We start from the raw sequence: 15,587 nt of genomic DNA on the forward strand, positions 1-15,587 counted from the left end.
TTTTAATGATTGTATTATGTATGTTTCCCAATAGTTTTACATAATGGAGTTAATTTTGCAGTTGTTTTTGACAGGGGCCTACCTGGCATAGACAAGGAACAAATCAAATACAATTATTCAAAAGTGGTACCTGATTGCTGTACCCATATAGCGCAGTGCACCGTTTAGTGGATTTCTTTACTTGGTTCCAACACAAAGTGCAAAAAACAGTTTCTTACTGCATGTGTGCAGCAAGCACACGAAAACTAGCAACTATACTTACAGGAGGAAAACAAAACAAAACACTACTACTACTAATAATACATCACTAAATATTAACCCTGCAACAAGCAGAGAAGGGGTGGAAACTGAATCACGTACCATTACAAATCGAGTTTCCTTACTGTATGTATGCACATTCCATACAATTCAATTCATATGTTAAGTCTGCCATGATCACGCTCTGCTAGTCTAATATGATTTTATCCTTGTATGAAAAGTAACCATTGAAAGTGCAGTTATTTTGTTAACGCCAACCACACAGTTCAGAGCGCTGTGACTTTACCACATTAGTATCCAATAAACACAGTTATCTGTGACATATCCACGTGATGGCGCTCCTAGTCTAGTTTTGCATTTCAGTTTGGATTTATGTACAGTACAAAATGACGGTTTTATGATCAAATATGCAGATTAACTAAAACCTACATTTTGTCAAATTCAGAAAAAAAATGATGTGTTCATGATGTTATTTAAGTAATTTCCAGAAGAGGGCGCTGATCTTTATAGGTATGAATTGCCGGATAAATGCGTAGATTAAAAATGGGATGTTTGTCAAAAGTGAATGGGGGCGGAGGAGGAGTAGGAGGGCAGGTATTACTGGCAGAATATTAGAAGTAACAGAGTCTGCGATTAATACATTGGTTTATTGATTTGAAACAAAACGGAACACTTGCTGGAAGGCAGATAAAGGTACGTTATTATTAAATGTAATCTTGTTTAGGACTCTTCTGTTTCCATAGACTGGCTTTTTAAGTGCTTGGTATACCGTATATAGTTTTTATAGACTCTTTCAGCGTGTTTTATTGGTGGTGGGAACTTTTTTTTTCTGTCGGCTATGTAAACTCTTTTTCAGTGCGTAAAAGAAAGTTGCAAAACACCTATGCATGTGCGGCTGCCGTTTCATGCCGTTTGTCTTGTTTTCTTCGCTGTAGTAAGTATGACCTCATACGCAGTTCCATTTCCCAGTCTGGGAGGCAGTATGTAAAGGTGGTTTCTTTCTTTATCTCCTCTTTGGAAATATCATCGGAGATTAGTTACATGTTGTTATGTGTGTGTGTGTGTGTGTGTGTGTGTGTGTGTATATATATATATATATATATATATATATATATATATATATATATATATATATATAGTTGTAGTTGTAGTTACATACCCCAATGGAAATTTATAATCTCTAGAAATTTCTCGAAAACAAATAATTATAGAAACAATCATTTTAACTATCTTTTGTGGATGAGGAAAAAAAAGTTACAATGGATGTCTACAATTATTTCAGATGTTTTTTTGTTTTTTTTTGCAAAACTCCAAAAATGCTAATTCAAAAGTATTCATACCCTTACAAGGAAAATGAAATGAATAGCTAGTTGAGGCACCTTTAGCAGTAATAACCTATTTTAAATGATTAGGATATTTGTCAATGAGCTTTGGGCATGATGATTCTTTAGTGATTTTTGACCATTCTTCAACGCAAAATTGTTTCAGTTCATTCAATTCCGAGGACTTCTCTTGTGCACAGCCTTCTTCAACTCATACCAAAGATTCTCAATCGGATTTAGATCAGGACTTTGACTAAGCCATTCCAGAACCTTGATTTTATTCTTCTTTAACCATTCTGAAGTAGATTTTGATGTGTGCTTTGGATCATTGTTGTGTTGGAATGTCAAGTTGCGCTTTAAACCAAGTTTTGTAGTGGAGTGTTTCAGATGATTAGACAATATCTTTTGGTATGCTGTGGAATCCATTGTACCATGTATTAGGACTAAATTTCCTGTGCCATTAGAGGAAAAACAGCCCCATAGAAGGATATTACCACCTCCATGCTTGACAGTAGGTATGGTGTTCTTTTCTTTGTACGCCTCACCAGACTCTCCAAACGTAACGACTATCTGCATGACCAAATAGCTCAATTTTTGTTTCATCACTCCACAAAACCTTTTACCCATCATTCAAATGCTGTTTTGAAAACTTTAAGCCAATGTCCTTTTGACATTTTCCTAAGAGTGACTTTTTCCTTGCCCTGCGACCATTGAGACCTTCACCATGCAATACTTGACCTATGGTTGAAATAGAAACACCACTCCCACTTGCAGCCAATTTACTTTAAATATCTTTGACAGTCAATCTCGGATTGTTATTTACCTTTCTCACAATTCTTCTACTTGTTCTTGGTGAAAGAACCTTCTTTCTTCCAGACCAAGGGAGTGTTGTGACAGTACCATGAGACTAATTGCACTTGACTCCTGAGACAGTGAGAACCTCTAGGTAGCCAGTCAGCAAGTGTGTTTGCGTGGGAGATGGGTACTGGAAACCAGCTCTCTGAGCCTTTAATCTACACTGTAAACTGTACCTCTCATTCTGCATGTCAGACTGGTGCTGGGAGACACGCAATATTCCTTTCCATGCAGGGCTGAAGATATGCACCACACTGCTGTCTCAGTTATTGCTTTGTGTCATTGTCGGGTTCAAAGAAACACAAGTGTCAAGCTCTCTAGTCCTTTTTAACTCTTTGATGCATGCAGTGAAAAGCAGTATATGTAAAATCAAGCAGCCCTTTAACTGTATAACAGAGCATGCATGGGTTCATTTTCAGAGTTGGAATGAGTCACCAAAATTGGGACTCGAGTTGAGTCGAGTCTTTGACATGCTAAGCTCGAGTCGAGTCACTAAACTGTACTAGTCAAGTCGAAAAAACAATGCACCCCAACACGAACATTGGTTTGACCCACGGTCTGCACTATTACGAGGTGTATGCAACACAAGCCGCTGGTAGATTACAAAAATGATTAATTAAATTTAGGCTAGGTAGTTGTTATCTTAGTATTGTAACGGAAGGTCCCGAGGCGGGCTGGTGAGATGGGCGTGGCCGGTGCACTGACTGCTTGTTAACAACCTGGAAGAGCGCACCCCGCGGGTCAGGGCATGGTCAGCATGCTGGAGTGAACGGGAGAACTCACTCTACTTTTCCATCCAGCGAGTTTACCTGCGGTCAGGCTGGGGCCCCACCCCCTTTCATCTAGAGTGTTCCGATCCCCCGACTGAGGCACCTGGGCTGGGGAATTTCCATACAGCTGTCATTCTGGAACCTTCCAGCAGGGTGAGGTGGCCCTTCTGGATTGGTTGGAACAGGCACCGCCTCCCTCCAGCTCTCCTATAAAAGGAGCTGAGAGCTGGATCCCAGGGTCGGACTGAGAAAAGGAGAACAGAGTGAAGAGAAAAAGAGCTAGAGAAAAGAGAAAGCCAAGCTGTGGCTGACAGCAGCTTTGTTAAAACGATTTATTAAGGCTAAAACAAATAGTTTAGCCTTGAAACCTTGTCTTGCATCCTTTTTGACACCATAATATGTTTTTATTCTCTATTAATCAAATTATATTCATTGAAAAAGGCAAGAGGGAACCAGATCACTATTATTTTTTTAACAGGCTAATGTTCCTATTGAGGGTTTTTTTTTTCATTAAAAAGTTGTCGTCGTTATTTGTTGAAATTAATGTTCAGCTTTCAAATTTGATTGTGTACTACTCATTTAATCAAACCAAGTAGTGTAAGAAGTTGCTTGTATCGTTCATGACGTTTTTTAAAATCAAGTAAGCTTATTTGTGTATAAAAAAACGACAACAGAGTTGCAGCCAGTGTCATCTTACTTAAAGGCACTCAAGCTGAAATCGTAAAGTAATTTAAAGTAGGCTACAAACGTGGCAGCGGACTGTCTCTCTTTAGCGCGCACGCAAGAACTTGCAGACTTGATACAACTGTGTTGAGAATTTAAAAAGAAAGCATTTTATGAGATTTTTAACTAGAGGTACCGGGAATATGACTCTGCATGCCCAGAGGTTCCAGGGCTGAGCCCCAGCACAAATTAAGCACTGGTTCTGACAGTTCAAGATATTTTGATTTAATCAGATTGGTTTTACAGGAGATTAGCAATCTATACATAAAAAAAATCTGTTCAATACAAAATTAGGATGCACAATAATGTGGTCATACTTGCCCTACTTATGTTCACCATTAAAAGTCCACAGCTTCTGCTTTGTTTTCGTGTTTCCATTTTAGTGAATTTGATTCCTTGATCTATTTATACACACATTTTGCCACTGTGTAAAGACTTCTTTCTCTGTGCTCAATTAGATTGGGTGTTTAGTAATGAATGATACCACAAAACAAAGAACATATCTAATATTTTCTCACTTCTCAACACTGACACTCCCCCTTATAGTTTTGTTTCAGATACATTAACCAAATGGAAGGAAATTTGGTGGCATATAATTTCATGTTGAGATATAACATCAAGGTTTTAACACATAGGAGACAAATAGAAAAATAAAGAAACTGAGGCAAAATTTTATATAATTCACAGGTAATATAGAATCTGTACTACATGTCTGTCCTCTGAGCTGAGCTATGGAGCTAAATGTCAACTAGACATTTTTAAGTAACAGATACTGTTTCACAAAAGCACAAAACATAATAAAAAGGTGTCTCTTGGAGTCCTAATTGCATAACAAAACATAATACTGTACCGAAAAAAGTACAAAAACAAATTAATCTTTTAAACTTTCTTTCCTGTCACGTCTTATACTTTTAATATACATAGACATAAAACATTAAGTTGGGACTCCCGAGTGACTCGAGTCATGTCTTTTGAGCAGGGACTCGAGTCGAGTCATGTCTTTTGAGCAGGGAGTCGAGTTGAGTCATGTCTTGAGCAGGGAGTCGAGTTGAGTCACGTCTTTTGAGCAGGGAGTCGAGTCACGTCTTTTGAGCAGGGAGTCGATTCACGTCTTTTTTGCGTGACTCGAGTCATGTCTTTTGAGCAGGGACTCGAGTCGAGTCATGTCTTTTGAGCAGGGAGTCGAGTTGAGTCATGTCTTGAGCAGGGAGTCGAGTTGAGTCACATCTTTTGAGCAGGGAGTCGAGTCGAGTCACGTCTTTTGAGCAGGGAGTCGAGTTGAGTCATGTCTTGAGCAGGGAGTCGAGTCACATCTTTTGAGCAGGGAGTCGAGTCGAGTCACGTCTTTTGAGCAGGGAGTCGAGTCGAGTCACGTCTTTTGAGCAGGGAGTCGAGTCGAGTCACGTCTTTTGAGCAGGGAGTCGGGTCACGTCTTTTGAGCAGGGAGTCGAGCCACGTCTTTTGAGCAGGGAGTCGAGTCACGTCTTTTTTGCGTGACTCGAGTCATGTCTTTTGAGCAGGGAGTCGAGTTGAGTCACGTCTTGAGCAGGGAGTCGAGTTGAGTCATGTCTTGAGCAGGGAGTCGAGTCACATCTTTTGAGCAGGGAGTCGAGTCGAGTCACGTCTTTTGAGCAGGGAGTCGAGTTGAGTCACATCTTGAGCAGGGAGTCGAGTTGAGTCATGTCTTGAGCAGGGAGTCGAGTCACATCTTTTGAGCAGGGAGTCGAGTCGAGTCACGTCTTTTGAGCAGGGAGTCGAGTCACGTCTTTTTTGCGTGACTCGAGTCATGTCTTTTGAGCAGGGAGTTGAGTCACGTCTTGAGCAGGGAGTCGAGTTGAGTCACGTCTTGAGCAGGGAGTCGAGTCACATCTTTTGAGCAGGGAGTCGAGTTGAGTCATGTCTTTTGAGCAGGGAGTCGAGTTGAGTCATGTCTTGAGCAGGGAGTCGAGTCACGTCTTTTGAGCAGGGAGTCGAGTTGAGTCACGTCTTGAGCAGGGAGTCGAGTTGAGTCACGTCTTGAGCAGGGAGTCGAGTTGAGTCATGTCTTGAGCAGGGAGTCGAGTCATGTCTTTTGAGCAGGGAGTCGAGTCGAGTCACGTCTTTTGAGCAGGGAGTCGAGTCGAGGAGATCCTCGGGGGTTAAATGACATACCTCGTCATATTCATGGCCTGGAGGAAACAGTACTGAATCCCACATGATCTGCATTCATTTCACTGATATCAGATAGTGTTTATTAGAACCAGAGATGAGGCACCCACCCTGTTCTGTGATCTAGATGTGAAATCCATTCAGGCTGCAAAGGGACAGATTCCATTTCAATCCATTGAAACTACCTCAACCTGTTTCACAGGTCATTGTTTTGTTGTGTTTGCATATACACTATAAATGGATCCATTCAGATAAACTGCAAAATACGGGTACATTAGCTAGTCACACTGCACATTTTACTGATATTTACTAATACTACATGCATAGGGTTACCACACTGGGATTGTCCCAGATTTCCGTCAGATTGTTTTGTCCTGGTCAGAAACAGTACAATATGGTAAATAGTCCCGGTTTTACGATTTGTATTCAGATTTGTTTTTTTAAATACAAAAATGTGTTAAGCAAGTTAACAGCAAAGTAATTTAATAGGTTGTGTTAGCACCATTCCAATATAAAATCTTATGGAACATTTGTTTAATACCTGTAATTCTGATTGTGTGTGTGTGTGTGTGTGTGTATCACCTGTGTAAAGGTGTTTTTTTGTACATTTTAAATTTTTGACCAGGTGATAATAGTTTTTATGATCTGCAATAAATACACCCAATGTTTATTTTTTAAGTGATGATTGTGTTATTATATACTTTTATTTTAAATTGTTCAGTTGCTGGAGTCAGTGAATTGAAAAAGTCCAATTTTCTTTATCGAGATGATGGAACTCAGTTACACAGAAGTGCAAATGAAGTGTGGCTACAGTGTACCTATATTCTGAAATTTACCCCTAGTCTCGTAAGGTTGGTTTATACTTCTCTCGCAGACAACAGCTGTACGTCAGCTGCAGACACTTCTACGGGTGCACCAGAAGGACTGAAGCACCCCAGAGTTCGCAGACTTTTTGACGCAGTAAAGTGGTCGTAGCTGTCGGTCATGCTTTCAGCCAGTCTGCTTTACTGCCGGTGTTGATTTGTGACTAGGGTTGCCAACAGACTCCACAATCCCGCGACACTTTGAGACGGGATTTTAAAATTGCCCGTCTCATGAATGAAGTGAATGTGTAAATTGGCTCATATATAATTTTATGAGCAGCAAACAAGTAACTGATTAGCTGTTCTCCATACTGCCTCCGATCAGACATATTGAGTAAGTTACTGATTTGATGGGGAAAGCAATTGCAGAAAATAAATAGCAACGTTAACTTATTAGTGACTCAACTATATAAAAAGAATAACAGTAATAAAAATAAAAATACATTGTATTCATTATTATTGTTATTATTATACAAGTGGTTGCTGCGCATGGTAGCCTATGTAAGCACCAATATTCATTTTAGCAAAGGTTCATTTACTCTTTAATTACATTCAGTTTAGAGGAAAGTTTAAAATCCTGTTCCGTTGTTCATGTTTATTGGGTTCCTCAAAAACGTGCTCTATCGTGCTTCACTGGCTTGCAACCATGCGATAAATGTTGGATTTTTTCAACATCATCCGACCCTGTGTGTTTTGCGGTGGCAGACACACAAGAAAAGGCCATACGACTTTTCAAAAAAGACGCAGCTCGCGGCAGTGTGGATGATGTCATTCCGACCGTCAGAGACCACTGACTGAGACCAAAAATTAGGTCGCAGTCGGAAGTATAAACCAGCCATTAGAGGGTGTTTTGGCAAAACCAGAAATAACTGATTCTCAGAGCACTGGAGAGCACTGACAGATAGTCTTGCTTAACTTTGCCTGTGAAATAAATGAATAAACAAAGAGATGCAGTTTAGCACTGCCAGTTTTCTCGTTTTCTGTTCCTGAAAATAATTACTTTTACTAGCACCTTTATTAGCCTTCAATATTAAAGACGGGAGTAAACACTTTGAAAATCTTGCTCGTAGTGCCTTAAAAGGAAATGAGATTTTTCCTTTGCTCCCTTTGTGGTGAATAGGAATACCAAGTCCATATGCTCGTGCTGAGATCACATTAGACCTGTCCATATGACACCATTTCCAGTCCTTCTGATTCCTGTTTCTGGGTGTGTGTATGTGTATCCAATAGCATGTGCAGCTGCCCCCCTCAGCATTATACTTGAAATATATACACATTTCACTCTCTAGTACATAAAGCTGTAATTTACCAGACCCCTGTAACATTATCTGCACCTCAACTCCTTCATAAACCCTACCATGCTAGAGTAAGCCGTTTCCTTGAGGTCACATGCTCCTCCCTCCATTAGTCATTCCCTTTACATGAAATAACACTTCAGTGTTTGTGAAGTCACTTGATAGCACGCAGGATAGGCCCGATCAGATGGCATTTCAGCTGAAATAATAATAATAATAACCGCTGTTCCCCCTCCAGCATCAGTCTTTTGTTCTGAATGATGCAGACCGGTATGCAGGAGTGAGGCAGGAGTGTTAGGGTTCAGGTTTGAAGATGTTCTTTATTACTCAAAGCAACATCAAATCCCACAGGAGACCCTTAGCACATCACCTTTCCGTTTTATAAAAACATTAACGTTCCAAAGCAGAATACGTTCTTTATTATCCAAAGCTTCAGTATTTTCTATTCGCTGATCTATTGTGATATTTCCAGTAAGGAAATATGATACCTGCCTACTGCTGCCACTCTGCTCTGTCAGCGTTGCCTGGAGAAACAAAATCACTATTCTGTTTGATCTTATTCCAGCTTCACTGCATTTTCGCAAGATAGGTTACCAGAAATAAAAAACAATGAAACCTCAAAGACAAAGTCCCTTGTGGTTGAGGCATTGCTAGCGACTGTCCCTTCAAATCTTTTATTTGTTTTTGATGGTTAAACTGTTATGGAGTTTTCAGTTGGGAGCTGTGAGCTGTGGCTCGCAGCGGTGACGTCACGGACCAGGAAGTAGAAACCAAAACAATGGATGGGTGGTTGAAGCTGAGTGCACTCAGCGTATTTATTAATAAACAAAACAAAAGATTTAAACAAAACAACAAAACACAAAACAAAAAGGCACAAGGGCCAAACGAATAAACAAATACTGTCTAGCAGTCGTCTTTAACTGTCGTGATTTTTCGCTCGCTCTCTCCGCTCCCCGTACTCTCCTCTGTACACTCCACCCCGAGTGCAGAGAGCTGCAGGTTTATATACTCTGGCCGAGGGATTAACTAGTTGTTAATTATCTTATTACCCCTCGGCCAGAGTCTGCACGCGTTTGGTAAGGATGCATGACTGTCAGCTAGTTAAATAATCAGTAGCTAATCAGCCATGCATCCTCACAGGGTTTTTAAATATAATAATAAAAGACGTGGCGCTTTTACCCGCGCCACAAACAAAAATACAAATGATAATACATAGGGGCGGGACACTCCGCCACACAAGCCCCCCCCCTTGTGCACAGCACACATGGCCTTTTCGGCCACCTCCCCCCTTAGTCCCCAAAGTCCCGGTTAGCAGTCCCGGCTCAGGAACAGGGTCAGCAATGGGCTAAAGGTGGCGGCCACAGTGTGATGTCCTCCTCACACCCAAATAGCTGTAGCGTCCCAGTGGATGATGCACAGGCCGGTTCCTCTGGCCAGAAAAATTTTGGGGGTGGTCTCCAGACCTGCCCCCCTTCTTCATGGCCGGCAGCTCCCCTCTGTGGGGCTCCGGCCACCCTTTCTCCTGCAGCGAAATTGCTGCGGGGGAAGCTGGTCTCCTGACCTCCCCCCCCTTTTCCATGGCCGGCAGCTCCCCTTCATGGGGTTCCAGCCATAGTATTTCCTGCCGCGAAAGTGCGGCTGGGGGAGCTGGTCTCCTGACCTCCCCCCCCCCCCCCCCTTTTCCGTGGCCGGCAGCTCCCCTTCATGGGGCTTCAGGACTGGTAGCGACCCCAGGCAAAACAGGACCCTCGGGAGGCAAAGGTAGCAGCTGCAGACCTTCGGGAGGCGACGGCAGCAGCAGCAGCGGACCCTCGGGAGGCGACGGCAGCAGCAGCAGCAGCGGACCCTCGGGAGGTGAACTCGGGAGGGGAGCCCCTGGCCATGGAGGCGGCAGCGGGGGCTCCACTTCTCCCTCGTTCCCTGTAGCTGGTGGCTCTCCAGGCGATGCGGAGCAACAGGCAGCCCAAGGCGATGCAGAGAAACAGGCAGCCCCGGGCGATGCGGAGAAACAGGCATCCTTGGGCGAAGCAAGGCAAGGCAGGAGCAGTCCTTCCCATGACGGTGGATGTGGAACCAGCAGGTATTCACCCTCTGCTGGTGGAGGTGGGAGGGGAAAGCAGTCCTCCCACGGCGGCTGAGGCAGAACCAGCAGGCATTCACCCTCTGCTGGTGGAGGTGGCGGAGACAGAAGCAGCTCCTGCTGCTCTGCTCCTGGTGGTGGTGGAGACAGAGGCAGCTCCTGCTGCTCTGCTCCTAGTGCTGGAGACGGCAGCGATGGCTCCTCTCCCTCTGGCGCTGGAGACGGCAGCGATGGCTCCTCTCCCTCTGGCGCTGGAGACGGCAGCGATGGCTCCTCTCCCTCTGGCGCTGGAGACGGCAGCGATGGCTCCTCTCCCTCTGGCGCTGGAGAAGGCAGCGGTGGCTCCTCTCCCTCTGGCGCTGGAAACAGCAGTGGGGCCCCTCCCATATCTGCAGCCAGGTAGTTGAGCACCATGGCTGCGATGTCTGGGAGGGATGCTGGGTGGTGTGTCTGTTCCCAGGCCTCCCAGCGCTCCCCATCTCTCGCCCACAGGAGGTTGATCACAGTAGGGAGGGCCACCATTATATCCCTCTCAGGCTCTGCCAGCCAGTCCCAGATCCCCTCAGAGGAGACAGGATTCTTCCGCCTCTGAGGATGTGGGTCCTCTCTCACCCTTGCTGGATGCTCAGGCTCCTTCCTCTCCTGCCATGGAGGGGGTTGGTCCGGTGCCACGTGCCCGACCTCACCAACCGCAAAGCACCACTCCTCACCCTTCAGGCAGGTGAGGCAGACGTCCAGCGTGGTAAGGTAAGGCTGCTGTTGCTGCGCCTCCTGCTGCTGCTGTTGTTGTTGTTGTTGTTGCTGCTGCTGCTGCTTTCTCCTCCGGCTACTTTTCCCCATTTTTTTTATTTCCAAAAAAAACCCACACAAAAAACACTTTGAAAAAAACAAAAAAACGTCCTTATCCTTCCTGGTCCGACTGTTGGAGGCGTTTGTTTTGTCCCACGCAGGACACCATATGTGGCAGTCTAGCTCGCAGTGGTGAGGTGTGGTGACGTCACGGACCAGGAAGTAACTGAAACCAAACAGTGGATGGGTGAGTGAAGCTGAGTGCAACGGCACTCAGCTTATTTATTAATAAACAAAACAAAAGATTTAAACAAAACAACAAAACACAAAACAAAAAGGCACAAGGGCCAAACGAATAAACAAATACTGTTTAGCAGTCATCTTTAACTGTCGTGATTTTTCGCTCGCTCTCTCCGCTCCCCGTACTCTCCTCTGTACACTCCACCCCGAGTGCAGAGAGCTGCAGGTTTATATACTCTGGGATTAACTAGTTGTTAATTATCTTATTACCCCTCGGCCAGAGCCTGCACGCATTTGGTAAGGATGCATGACTGTCAGCTAGTTAAATAATCAGTAGCTGATCAGCTATGCATCCTCACGGGGTTTTTAAATATAATAATAAAAGACGCAGCGCTTTTACCCGCGCTGCAAACAAAAATACAAATAATAATACATAGGGGCGGGACACTCCACCACAGGAGCATAGACTTTCTTTATTTAGAACGTGCTGATATTGTAGCGCACTTGAAATGCGTCTTATTATGAAGTGATTTTGAGGATCTAAAAATGATATTTAGAATGTCAGTAACCCTGTGAATGCTTCTGTACAGATAGCCAGGTAGGTCTACTGTAGAATGAGTACCACCACTTTAGTATTTCTGTGTTGCTGGGGGCCTTAAAATTGAAAAAGTGTCCAATTGACAAATTCCTGAGTGATTTTTAAGTGCATGTTCATTCTAAAGTAGAAGAGATATCACTTTTAAATTGCTTAGGTGTGCTCATAATTTAACTGACTCTATATGCAGCTCTGCTACTGTCTACCTGCTTTACTGTCTGATTTAATGACCCCACAAAAAGGCTTCAGGATGAAAGTATCTAAAATGACCCCATCTTTGAAGGGCTGAAACCCCTTGTGGAACACAATTTAACAAACTGACCTTTCTTGGGCTTATTAATGAGGATTTGAAGGACTTGTGGTGAAATAATTGACTTGGTAATGCTTCACAGCTCCCTTGGACGCTGACGCTGTTTAATTAGTTATCCTAGGGCATTTTCACAAAATTCCAACCTTTTCTTTAATTCTATTCGGGAATATTTTTTCATAACAGATTGAAATCATCTACCTCAATCAGCACTATAAGTGTTTCGTTATAAAAAACCTAAACTTACAAGTTTCATAGTCCTTTTTCTTTTCATTGGAGAACCCTAACCCTAATCAGAACCCTAAACTACCTTACACCACCAACACACAATGAATCATAAATTCAGTTCTAGCTTTTGACTTTCAAACCCAATAGGTTACTGAACATGCTTTATCATTGAATTTCCAAAAACAAATTTATTATTAAAATCATTTTTACTGTGTTTTCCGTTTTAAAATGCCTGTTTCAAATGCCTCAGTGCTGCAGCCCACCTACAGTTCCAATCAGGAGGACTGATGATCAGCAGCCTCTGTTCCTGCTCTCAAGCCACCTAGTCTAAGCATTTCAACCACGTAGTCTAAGCATTAATTGTTACAAAGCGGCCGAACCCTGGGCGAGAGGGCCCAACCGGGACACTTTCTCTGACCTTGTTGGGCTCCTGTCCAGTTAGGGAAATGAGATTAACTCTCCACAGACGGTTTTCCCTGATTTCGGGCGCGCAGAGGCCAGGGCAGCCAACATCGTCAACGTGGCCCAAGCAGGATTCGCACTACTCCCACTGTGCTTTTACTAGGTGGGCCTCTAGAGTCCCAGCTGGTGTTATAATGCGACATATTGCAATGAATCTAAAATAAATTATTCCTTGTCGCACCATGGTATATGGTTGCCAACTGGCCTTGACAACTGGAGAGGCAGAAGTTTACCAGTACTGTATCTAGGGCTGCCACCTGGCCTGTTTTCCCTGGATCACCCCAGTTTTGAGGAAGGTGTCCCGGGATTTCAGTATGTCTTCCCGGGACACTAAAAGATCACACTTTTTAATCTTATGCTTCCACATCCATGTTGATCACCACAGCAACACCACAATGCCAATACTCTGAGCACAGGTTAGACACAAAGACACAGTATTACTGCAGTGGACACACAATATGAATTGGTTGTCAATCCTATAGAAGTAATATTATGAATGTTACCTTTTGGATAGATAGAGGCTTTGTAGAGGGTTTAAACTTTTATCGACCCCCTTTCTGTTCGGATGTCCCGTTTTTCTTGTACCTCATCAGTGGCAGCCCAACCTGTTTCACAATCTTAGCTGCTTTGATCAGTCTGTGAATAGTAGTCCCCAAACTACCATGATCTAAGACCTTATTAACCCTAACTGAGTAAATTATTGTTATTTTCTTTTAGTTTACACTCAGTGTACTGTGCTTTTACTGGCAGAGGAGGTTAGATAAACAGTAGTTCATGCAATGTGTTTCTAGAGGTGCTTCCTTTTGTGACAGTCTAGTTTAATGTTGTTTTCTTCACAGTTTCTTTCACAGTTTGCAAAGTACAATAGACTTGTTACCAACAATTGTGAGAGGAAGCCTTTTAATAGGAAACATGGCTTTGGTGTCCAATAGTGTCCTTAACTCGGCAATGTACCAGTTCAACATTTGGGGCTGCATTCCAAGCTGTCTGCTGTTTATTTTGTGTTCTATGATGCTAGCTGTGTGAAAGTAACACTTTTCATTACAGGTTTCAGTGGCACCGCATTGTATTCTCTTCTATTTGCTGGTGGGGGTCATCCAAGCCTTTGGCTGGGAACAGCTACTGCACTAGTGTATCTCCTAAATTCTATAATTGACAGCTTGTTTTCATTTTTAGTGTATATTTTGGCATTTTGGACATTTCATATCAGCTATTACCTGAATGTGTTTGTTTTCTGCTGGTATATTTTCCTCATTTACAGGAAATGTGTAATCTGATTGGGAAAGGGCTGGAACAGATGTGCATTGTGATGTAATGACATAGAAGACAGGCTTAAATCCCTGTAGGGTTCTGCTGCAATCTAGCATTGGGAGGATGTCAATGTGTGATGCATTATCTGACAGAGATAAGGGACACAGGCAGACTGATTAGAATGACTGGGAATAAGGGAGTTTCATATGTTATTAGATCGTACATATTCATGTACTGCAGAACACAGTTCTTTTTTCCACAAAGCTGCCACAGTTAATAATTAAACATCGATAATACGTTGTTCAGTAAAAGGTAAACGAGTAAATGCAAAGAGGCATGGTCTAAATACATGATTATACATGCACAGTAACCTGGCCTTCAGAATGCCAATACATCAATGGACATGAGATTTACAGGCTTACCAGGTGGTGATACAGCCAGCTGACAGGTTTCCTTTGTTAATAGCTGGTCAAGAACTGTTTCTCAACCATGTCCAGAGAAGACAGTTGTTGTAAAGACCTGACTACTAGGACTGTTAATAATAATAATAATAATAATAATAATAATAATAATAATAATGTTTAGGACTATTTTTGTCGCATTTGTTTTCTGTGTTGGCAAAGTTAATAAAAGCATATAAACAATAATAACAAGGGTGAATATGGTTTCTTAATATAACGTGTAGCTTTGCAAATGGAAACAAAACACTCTAAGCCCCAAAGCATTTCTGATGTTCGTTTGTATAGTGGCTTAGCAGAATGTATTTATTTAAAACACATACTAAGAAAACGCACGGGGCTTCTTGCTGTCATTTCCGTTGGTAATCCGAACTCAAACCCTAATCCTAAACTGTTTGTATTGCACTGAACGAGTATTCCAGTATACCAAAAAAATGCAATTGTGCAAATGGTACTTCTGAAAAGAGGACAGTGTTTTCACATCTCAAAAATAATTAAATGAATCAAGGAAGTCTGCTGATAATATTGAAATCTTTTTTTTAATACTAAAGGAAATTTTGTAAAATTCAATGACAGATGTTGCGACCTGTATGTATTTCTCAATGTCTTCATCATCAGTTGAGAAGAGGACTTACAGTAGAAATGTTTGTCATTACATTTCACAAAGCTGCTTTTAGTATCTCTAAAAATGGCCACCATTGAGTGTTTTTTTAGTTGTGGATGGAAAACTGAAATCTCTGGAATGACAACCCAGGCCATTCATACACTAGTAGGTAAACCATGTATGATTGCTTTGGGAAATTAGTAGTCATAAACAAAGCACTACACTTATTTACTCAAAATGTGCAGTTCTGTAAACTTTGAACGGATGTATAAAGAAACAAGAAAAGGGTTAAGTGTTAAATAGTATTCAGAGAAGGCTGTGTTAGGCAGTAGCTGACAG

The 15,587-nt window shown here is 42.4% G+C and overlaps 1 protein-coding gene across 2 annotated transcripts in view; it reads left to right on the plus strand.

Moving 5' to 3' along the window:
• The first annotated feature begins 786 nt into the window (after positions 1 to 786).
• LOC117402904 (ankyrin repeat domain-containing protein 6-like) overlaps positions 787 to 15,587 on the plus strand; it is a 49,144-nt gene continuing 34,343 nt past the window's right edge. For both annotated transcript variants that reach the window (XM_059023555.1, XM_059023556.1), the window contains exon 1: positions 787 to 951. The gene's annotated coding sequence lies outside the window, so the exon portion shown is untranslated. The remainder of the gene's footprint in view (positions 952 to 15,587) is intronic.

This window comes from Acipenser ruthenus, chromosome 5 (assembly GCF_902713425.1).
Source record: "Acipenser ruthenus chromosome 5, fAciRut3.2 maternal haplotype, whole genome shotgun sequence".
In the NCBI taxonomy this organism is placed as follows: Eukaryota; Metazoa; Chordata; class Actinopteri; order Acipenseriformes; family Acipenseridae; genus Acipenser; species Acipenser ruthenus.